This window comes from Oryx dammah, unplaced genomic scaffold (genome assembly GCF_014754425.2).
Source record: "Oryx dammah isolate SB20612 unplaced genomic scaffold, SCBI_Odam_1.1 HiC_scaffold_2, whole genome shotgun sequence".
Lineage (NCBI taxonomy): Eukaryota > Metazoa > Chordata > Mammalia > Artiodactyla > Bovidae > Oryx > Oryx dammah.
Window position 1 is genome coordinate 70,684,626 of NW_024070186.1, and position 9,968 is coordinate 70,694,593.

At 40.3% G+C, this 9,968-nt stretch overlaps 1 long non-coding RNA gene across 1 annotated transcript; it reads left to right on the forward strand.

Annotated features, from left to right (window-relative positions):
• LOC120871574 lies at window positions 1–9,451 on the forward strand. Its single transcript, XR_005723054.1, has 6 exons — window positions 1–108; window positions 889–948; window positions 3,911–4,207; window positions 5,256–5,422; window positions 6,739–6,833; window positions 9,183–9,451. It is a non-coding gene; the product is annotated as an uncharacterized LOC120871574 (long non-coding RNA).
• The last annotated feature ends 517 nt before the right edge of the window (window positions 9,452–9,968 follow it).

The following is a 9,968-nucleotide window of genomic DNA, read 5'->3' on the forward strand; positions in this document are numbered from 1 at the left end:
AAAAGTGGGCCAGCGTTCGGGAAGGAAAAGGTCGCTCATGCAGTGGGCAGTGGAGAACGCGACTTTGGATTGGTTGGTGGGTGGGTCACCTCCTTATTGGGTTCAAAGGTAGGGCTTCTCGGCGTTTTGTCTTTCATGTCTGGCCCCGTTTTGTTCTTTGCTCCTGCCAGCTGTAATGAAATTTATTGTTTTTTTTGTTTTTTTTTTTTTTTTTTTGAAATTTATTGTTAACAAACTATCCAAAACTGAGATCCTAGTGTTAAGTGTACATCTTCCTTTTTTGCCTTTTTAAAATCTAGTTCTTAACCCAATAACTACAAAAGATAAGTAAGACATACGACCTTGGGATCAAATTGGCCTGAAAAAAGTTTAAAGTGCCAATGTTTAAAACTTCCTGTTGCATATGGTTTTGGTATATACAAGCTATGATATGTAGCTTGCTTGAGGAACACAAGCCTAGACTTAGGAAACCAGGGATGGACAACATAGGGAGACACTTGAAGTGCAGATAGCTGTTTTTGGATGCAAATAAAACTAGATGCACAATCTGTCTTTGTCACTTACTATTTATGTGCATTTGGGCAAGTTATTCCTAATTCTTCATTTTCTCATTTGTAAAGCAAGAGTATGATGGCTATCTTGCCAAATTTCTGTAAGGATAGAGATGTATATTGTGTATTCTATACATACTTATCACTCAGTGTGTTGCTATTATTATTACTAAAGAAGATCAGAGGGAAGTCAGAGTGCAAAGTTCTTCCCAATTCTCATGACACGTCATTCATGAGTGCAAGCACACTAAGGGCATGGGAAGAACCCTTAAAAGCAATTTTTAAAAAAGTCTACTGACTGATAAATAAATGGGTAATCACTGTTTCTTTCTTCTAGCCTGCGGTATCTGCTAGCATACCTTGACTTGTGACTGCATAACTTCAATCTTCAAGAAAGGTCTGTATCTTGAAATCCCTTTCTACTCTGTCTTCATGTTGCCTTTCTCCTCTGTGTGTAGAATCTTCACAGCCTCCCTTTTAAAGGGTACATATAGTTGCATGTAGGGCCCACCTGTATAAATCCAGGATAATATCCCCATTTTAAGATCCTTAAGTCAATCATAGCTGCAAATATTTTGTCATATAAGGTAATATTCACAGGTTCCAGGTTTTAGGACTTGGTATCTTTGGGGGTTATTAGTTAGGCTACCATAGAGAATAAGAGAAGACAGTAGAGGGGACTTGGAATGACCAGATAATGAGAAAAGTCTCAAGCACATCTACTCAATTTCTCCTCTCAAATTTGTCAACCAAGTAAGTCACTTTTGGGGGAGGAATAAGTGAGAGTTTAGAGGGAGTATCTAGAAGTAGTCCTGAATTGTGACTTTCAAACACTTTTTGACCATGACTCTTATTAATAGTAAGAAATACATTTTAGCTTGTGACTCTAGGAAACAAATACATACTTGAATGTGCATGTGTACACACACACATTGAATTTAATGTGAATTTAAATTGAACTTAATGGAAATTGATGTTTTTGAGATAGTGCTTGCATTTGCTTCCTGAGATGTATGTTCATCTTTCCTATTAAAAAAAAAAAAATCCAGAAAAGCCATTAAGTTTGTAGTCCACTCAGTTCAGTTCAGTCGCTCAGTCGTGTCCGACTCTTTGCAACCCCATGAATTGCAGCACGCCAGGCCTCCCTGTCCATCACCATCTCCCGGAGTTCACCCAGACTCACGTTCATCAAGTCCGTGATGCCATCCAGCCATCTTATCCTCGGTCATCCCCTTCTCTTCCTGCCCTCAATCCCTCCCAGCATCAGAGTCTTTTCCAATGAGTGAACTCTTCGCATGAGGTGGCCAAAGTAATGGAGCTTCAGCTTTAGCATCATTCCTTCCAAAGAAATCCCAAGGTTGATCTCCTTCAGAATGGACTGGTTGGATCTCCTTGCAGTCCAAGGGACTCTCAAGAGTCTTCTCCAACACCACAGTTCAAAAGCATCAATTCTTTGGCACTCAGCCTTCTTCACAGTCCAACTCTTATATCCATACATGACCACAGGGAAAACCATAGCCTTGACTAGACGGACCTCAGTCGGCAAAGTAATGTCTCTGCTTTTGAATATACTATCTAGGTTGGTTATAACTTTTCTTCCAAGGAGTAAGCGTCTGTTAATTTCATGGCTTCAGTCACCATCTCTGGTGATTTTGGAGCCCCCCAAAATAAAGTCTGACACTGTTTCCACTGTTTCCCCATCTATTTGCCATGAAGTGATGCGACTAGATGCCATGATCTTCGTTTTCTGAATGTTGAGCTTTAAGCCAACATTTTACTCTCCTCTTTTACTTTCATCAAGAGGCTTTTTAGCTCCTCTTCACTTTCTGCCATAAGGGTGGTGTCCTCTGCATATCTGAGGTTATTTCTCCCGGCAACCTTGATTCCAGCTTGGGTTTCTTCCAGTCCAGCGTTTCTCATGATGTACTCTGCATATAAGTTAAATAAGCAGGGTGACAATATACAGCCTTGACTTACTCCTTTTCCTATTTGGAACCAGTCTGTTGTTCCATGTCCAGTTCTAACTGTTGCTTCCTGACCTGCATACAGATTTCTCAAGAGGCAGATCAGGTGGTCTGGTATTCCCATCTCTTTCAGAATTTTCCACAGTTTATTGTGATCCACACAGTCAAAGGCTCTGGTATAGTCAATAAAGCAGAAATAGATGTTTTTCTGGAACTCTCTCGCTTTTACCATGATCCAGCGGATGTTGGCAATTCAATCTCTGGTTCCTCTGCCTTTTCTAAAACCAGCTTGAACATCAGGAAGTTCACAGTTCACGTATTGCTGAAGCCTGGCTTGGAGAATTTTGAGCATTACTTTACTAGCATGTGAGATGAGTGCAATTGTGCAGTAGTTTGAGCATTCTTTGGCATTGCCTTTCTTTGGGATTGGGATGAAAACTGACCTTTTCCAGTCCTGTGGCCACTGCTGACCAGCCCTCAATAAAAACCGCGTCTCTAATGAGCTTCCCTGATGGACAACATTTCACATGTGCTCTCACTATGTGTGATTGGAGAAACCAAGTGCATTCTATGTGACTCCACTAGGAGATGATTCTTGGAAGCCAGGACCTGGTCTCCTCCAACTATCACCCCGTGCCTTTCCCCTTTGCTGTCTGGCTTGTATCCTTCAGCTATAATAAGTTACAGCCATGAGTACAGCTATGTGCTGAATCCTGTGAGCCCCCACATGTCACTGAACCTGGGGTGGTCTTGGAGATGCTCTCCATATGCTCGGGGTGCCATCATCAGTTTATTATAAAGGAGAGATGTGGAAATTATTTACATGATGAAATATTTCAGTGGAATAGGCAGATGCCAATTCAATAGTGATTTATTTCAGTCTACAGGCTTCCCAGGTGGCACTAGCGATAAAGAACCCGTCTGCCAATGATGGAGGCACAAGAGACACGGGTTCAGTCCCTGGGTTGGGAAGATCCCCTGGAGGAGGACATGGCAACCCACTCCAGTATTCTTGCCTGGAGAATCCCATGGACAGAGGAACCTGGTGGACCGCGGTCCAAAGGGTCGCAGAGAGTCAGACGTGACTTAACATACACTTTTAAAGAATGTCACCACCTCTAGATGAAAAACAGTCTCTGTCGACTAGAAATACTTTGGTGCCTCCATATTCTGGGAGAAGAAATTTACCTCCAACTTTCTTGGTAGCTGATTGAATCACTAATTGGTCATAATCTGAAGTTTGGAAAACATCACTCCATGAAAATCCACCTTTGGAGATTAATGCCAGGCATATAAAATTTGTTCTTTCCCCCAAACCATGTGCCAGCCATTGTGCTTAATGTTTCATGTTGATTATTTCACTTCATAACAGTCATATTTATTTCTGTTTTGCAGATAAGGATATTTTGCCAAATACATTTGTTCCTCGCCCCCCAAGATCCCTCTATTGTTTTCCGTTCTGCTCTGTTTCCCAGAGGCGCACAGGAGGCTAGGAGGCTGAAGTTAATGGACTACATCAATGGGCTCCCTTGTCTTCTAGCTTGGGGTTTAGTTATGTCTGATCAGCAAATCAGAAAGCAGGAGGAGAGTGAGTTCATGGTCTTCATTTCTCCATTGTCCTTTCTGGTGGTTGCCAAAGGCTGGCTGAGTTTGTCCACTGAAGACTACAGTTCCTGTTGTATGTGTCTTCAGGTAATTACTCCCGCTCCTTGTTCTTTCAGGTATGTCTAAGGGTAATAATGATTCCATTGACCCCCAGAGCCATGCTGGACACTAAGCACTTGATCATTATTTGCTAATTTCCCTTCATCCTGTCTGTATCCTCGTTAACAGTCCCTAATTAAAATTTCTTTAGTTACTCCATTGGGGGAATGCCATCTCTTTCCAGCATGAATGCTGACTGTTATAAGAGATTGCTACAATCAAGCAGGAGATGATAGTAGCAGTGGAAGTGGAAGGAGGTGGCTGGACTCCTGCCGATATTTTGAAGGAAGAATTGATAGGATTTTCTGATGAATGAGATGTAGTATGTGAGAGAAAGAAAGGATTCAAGAGTGATTCCCAAGCAGTAGGCTTGGGTTGTTGGAAGGCTGAAGTTGCCACTTAATGGGACTGGAGACACTTCAGGAACAGCTAGTAGGGGGTGGGAGATTTTGTTGTGTTAAATTTGGAATATCAACTAGATATTCAAAAAGTTTTAGGTAGGCATTTGGATATGCAAGTCCTGTGTCAGGAGAGAGATCTGAGAGTCATCAGTCCATAAATGATCTTCAAGACCATGAAACAGATGAAATCATCCATTGGATGAGTGGAGAGAAGAGAAGAGGGATAAGCACTGTTTTGATATCTTTCGTATTTGAAATGTTGGGAGATGAGGAAAAGCCAGAAAATTCGACTGAAAACAGTTAACCAGAAACCAGATGAGTGTGGTGTCCTGGAAGCCTAGTGAAGACATTATTCAGTGGAGGAACTGTATAAAATGCTGCTAATAGTCACAATAAAAAGCAACAGAGAATTGACTACTAGACATCATTGGTGATACTTATGAGAAGAGTTTCTGCAACACGATGGGGACACAAGTCTGACGAGTGGATTCAAGAGAGAATGGAAAGAAAGAGTGGAGATATGGATCATAAGACATCTCTTTCAAGGATTTTTGCTGAAAAGGGAATTAGAGAAATATGACAGTATTCAGAGAAAGAAGCAGTGTAAGAATGGTTTTTCTGCTTTTTTTTTTCAGATGGAAGAAATAAAAGCATGTTTACCTGCTATAGAAATGATCTTACAGAGGGAAAAAATTGGACCAAATTCATTGAATCATCTAATTTAAGAATGAGAAGAAAATATAGAGATCATTTTCTCCACAACAGCTTTGTTTTATAAATGAAGAAACTGAGCTTCAAAATGGTAGACTAACTTTTCCAAAGCCCTGATAGTGTCCAGTAATTGCATACCCTTATTATTGTCCACTTTCCAGATGTATATAATATTAGGGTCATAAGAGGGTCATAGAATTGCCTTTCCCTGTATTTCCTTACCACTCTTTAGGAGTTTACTCACATCTGGGTCAGTGGAGTCCAGGTTCCTGACCAGCAGCCATTTAACCCATGATTCTCTTCTGGATGGGCTTCCCTCGTGGCCCAGCTGGTAAAGAATCCGCCTGCAATGTGGGAGACCTGGTTTCAATCCCTGGGTTGGGAAGATCTCCTGGAGAAGGGAAAGGCTACCCACTCCAGTATTCTGGCCTGGAGAATTCCATGGATGGTATAGTCCATCGGGTCACAAAGGGTAGGATACGACTGAGCAACTCACTTTCACTTTCTCTTGTAGAGAGCTGCTTATACAATGCTGTCTGTAAAACTAAATAGCACTCAGTAAATATTTAGTTCCTTTCCCTTCTCCTTCATTCCATCCCTTTTTATCCTCTTCCTGTTTATCTCCAGTGATCCTACCATGACCTGACAATCTACCACTGGGAATTCATCCTGTTTTCCCCTGTTTGGAAGTCAATATTCTTAGTATAATTATCATACTGAGCTGTGATCAACAGACTCCTTCATGAAGTGTTTTAAGAGTCTCTTTTGCTATTATAGGTAGTAAAAGGAATGTTCTAATGCTGGTACAGAATGGATGGAAGAAAGGAGATATTTAGAGCAAGTGAGATGGAGGACAGGTCTGAGTAGGAATGTGAGGGCCTAGGGCAGTGGGAAGCGGAGGGGAGGCTGGAAAATCAGAAGGCTGAAGTCCAGCCACCCTTTCATCCTGTTGGATTCATCTGCATCCAAGTCAGGTGATCCCACCCTCCCTTGTGCCTGTTATAAAATAATTTATAACTATCTCTCCTGTGATTTTCTTTCCTTTTTCTTTATCTTATTTAATTTTTTCCTCACTGCCTCTGTTTTAGTCTGACTTCCTACTTTCCTTTCTAATTACCATTGTCCTAATTAATAAAGTCCAGAGCATGTGAGTGGAGGGGAGGACCGAAGAATTGCCATGTGTTTGACTGGAGTAATGGCATGTGTTTCTGGATAAAGACTGCTATCTTCTCAGGCTGTAGGGAAGAAAATTGAGGCACTTAGGATTTCAAGGGAAAGTTGGAAATTGGGGTAAAGACTAGATGTCTTTTCCCGATGGAGATTTCCCAGCCAACCCTTTATTTCATTCCATTGTTGCACATCTTTTTCCATTGCCTTTCTCAGTTCTTTACTCCCTTCCCTATCCAGAGTTCCACTTGTATGCAGCAACTTTATGTGTTGAATAAAGCGAACCCTTCCTGCTGAGCTGTCAGCAAATGGAATTGACCAACAGAACAGTCTGTGTAAGTGCGTCTTGTGCTTGGGCCAGACAGACAAGTGCAATTATTTGATTGCTGGAGATTGCCACTAAATGAGGGTGAAATAGTGGGTCTGAGACTTGTTGGTGAATATTATTAATAATATAGTGTCATGCATTAATAGCATAGTGTCATGTGAAACAAAGCTATACTAGAAGGTCTTTCTGAAATCCCATTTTAAATTACACTTTCAGGGAGCTAGCTGGTGGAGAAGATGAGAAATAATAAAGCAAGGTGTCTTTAAGCAACTGGTTGGGAGTTTCAGTGTGATCTTGGCTATAGTTCAGAGAATATCCATTGCTGTCATGAGTTCTTTGGTAGCTGGAGTGAAACATGGGATTCCTCTCTGGTTAATTGTCATAGAAGTTACATTATGGTAGTGCTCTACTATGAAAAATAATCTTCATTTCCATCATTAAAATTATTGAAGAGAGGCCATTTCAAAAACTGCATAAAATTCTTTCTGGCTGCTGTGATGTCCTCAGTAAATGAATATTCAAGTACCAAGGTCCACTCATCACAAACAACTCTTCCAGACTCCTCCACTTCTTCATTTATAAAACTCACAGTCCTGCCAAATGGACTTGTCACCATTATTCTCCAGATATGTCCTATAGTCCACTGCCCCTGGCCTTGAGTAAAAGTAATTCCCTCTATTCCAAGTGCCCTTCCCTCATCTCAGCTCTGTCTGTCAGTTGAAAGCCCAGACTAATGTGCCTTTTGTGAAGTCTTTGTTCATTTGTCTGCAATAGGCATCCACAAACTTTTTATGTAAAGTAACAGTAGAATTCTAGGCTTTGTCACAGACAGCCTCTGTATTCTTTCCTGTTTTATTGAAATGTGAAAACTATCCTTAGCTCACTGTTCATTTAAAAATAGGCCTCAGGGTAAATTTGATTCATGGACCATAGTTAGCCAATCCATGGTCTGGAGTGGTCTCTGCTCTTTCTAAAGTTCTGTACAATTTCATTTGTGTTATATATACCACTTACCATACCTAGCCTTGTATATAAATTGTTGGTATACAAATATCTTCTCTATTGAACTAAAGATTCTTGAGAGTATAAATCATATCTTGTGTACTTTATCCCCTTCAACATCTATTATGGTATCTGAATACAGAAAGTACTCAAATGGTATTTATTAAATGAATGCATAAATTATTTAAATTATCTCCCAGCAAGAACATAATTTATTTCCCAACAACTCTTCCAAGCCCTTAATTTTCTGATAGGTAGGTCTTCTACGTCTACTCACATCCTGGACCATTAATATGGCCATGAGCACCATAAGAGGAACTGGTAATTAGGCAGAATATTGTTTTAATTTATTAAACATTGTAGCTGGGAGAAATGTCAATAACCTCAGATACACAGATGACACCACACTTATGGCAGAAAGCAAAAAAACTAAAGAGCCTCTTGATGAAAGTGAAAAGGAAGAGTGAAAAAGTTGGCTTAAAACTCAACATTCAGAAAACTAAGATCATGGCATCCAGTCCCATCACTTCATGGCAAATAGATGGGAAACAATGGAAACAATGAGAGACTTTATTTTCTTGGGCTCCAAAATCAGTGCAGATGGTCTCTGCAGCCATGAAATTAAAAGATGCTTGCTCCTTGGAAGCAATGCTATGACCAACCTAGACAGCACATTAGAAAGCAGAGACATTTCTTTACTAACAAAGGTCCATCTAGTCAAAGCCATGGTTTTTCCAGTAGTCATGTGTGGATGTGAGAGCTGGACTATAAAGAAAGCTGAACACCGAAGAATTGATCCTTTTGAACTATGATGTTGGAGAAGACTCTTGAGAATCCCTTGGACTGCGAGGATCCAACCAGTCCATCCTAAAGGAAATCAGTCCTGAATATTCATTGGAAGGACTGAAGCTGAAGCTGAAACTCCGATACTTTGGCCACCTGATGCAAAGAACTGACTCATTGGAAAAGACCCTGATGCTGGGAAAGATTGAAGATGGGAGGAGAAGGAGGCAACAGGGGATCATTTACTTAATTATAATATTATTTTGCTACTTGGTTTGTCAGGGTGCAAGAAACAATAAAATTATAATAGCAGAAGCCGACATTGATTGTTTACCTTAGATAGTTATAGGTATCCATTTTAATATGTACAACCACTTAAGGAAATTAATAAAGCAACTAACTGCAGTTATTTATTTTGTTGTTAATCTGGATAAACTGGTGATCACAGCTGTCACTTAACCAGATAAAAGGACATAAGTCAGTCAACTAGAGGCAATATCTTGATCACAAGCTAAAGTAAGCAATATCATTTAGAATAGGCATATAATGCTGAATAATTGTTTTCTTACAGGTGCTGAGTCAGTCATGTCCAACTCTTTGTGACCCCATGGATTGTAGCCCTCCAGATTCCTCTATCCGTGGAATTCTCTAGGCAAGAATACTGGAGTGGGTTGCCATGCCCTTCTCCAGGGGATCTTCCTGATCCAGGGATCAAACCTGGGTCTCCTGCATTGCAGGCAGATTCTTTACCATCTGAGCCACCAGGGAAGCTGCCAATAATTGCTCATGGTTTAAAAAAATAACTGACTTAGTAAATAAAGGTGTATAGATTTGACTTAAGTTTTGTTTGTATCTTAAGCCTCATCTTTACAATATAATCAACATATTGTTGGATCATGTTGAGTTTCATTCTGAGCATGAATTTGCTTTGAACTGAATGACAGCAAAGCAAAAAATTAAAAATAAGTAAGGAAAACAACTTACACATACAACTAACTGAAAGAAATTAAGATATTTTGTGGCAGTCTCTAAAGAAAATATCAACAAGCAGAGTAAGTTTTTAATAGAAGAAATTCCTTAAAGCCTTCTTTCTTTATTGTATCTTTCTGTCTGTCTCACATCAAGTCCATTGCCAGACAAAACTCTTTACTCTCCAGTTCTCCCCCAGTACTGTTTGCCCAGCTCTTTCTCCTCTTTCCACCACTCCTCAATTAGTTCGATCCTCTTGTCCAGTTACTCTCTGCCCATTCAAGGTTTTCCCATTCTTTTATAGTCTCTCCCTTTCTGCAGTGTACACTGTGGTAGGTCAGATGCTTAGATAGCTGCCAAGATTCCCAATCACTAGTGTGCAACCCCT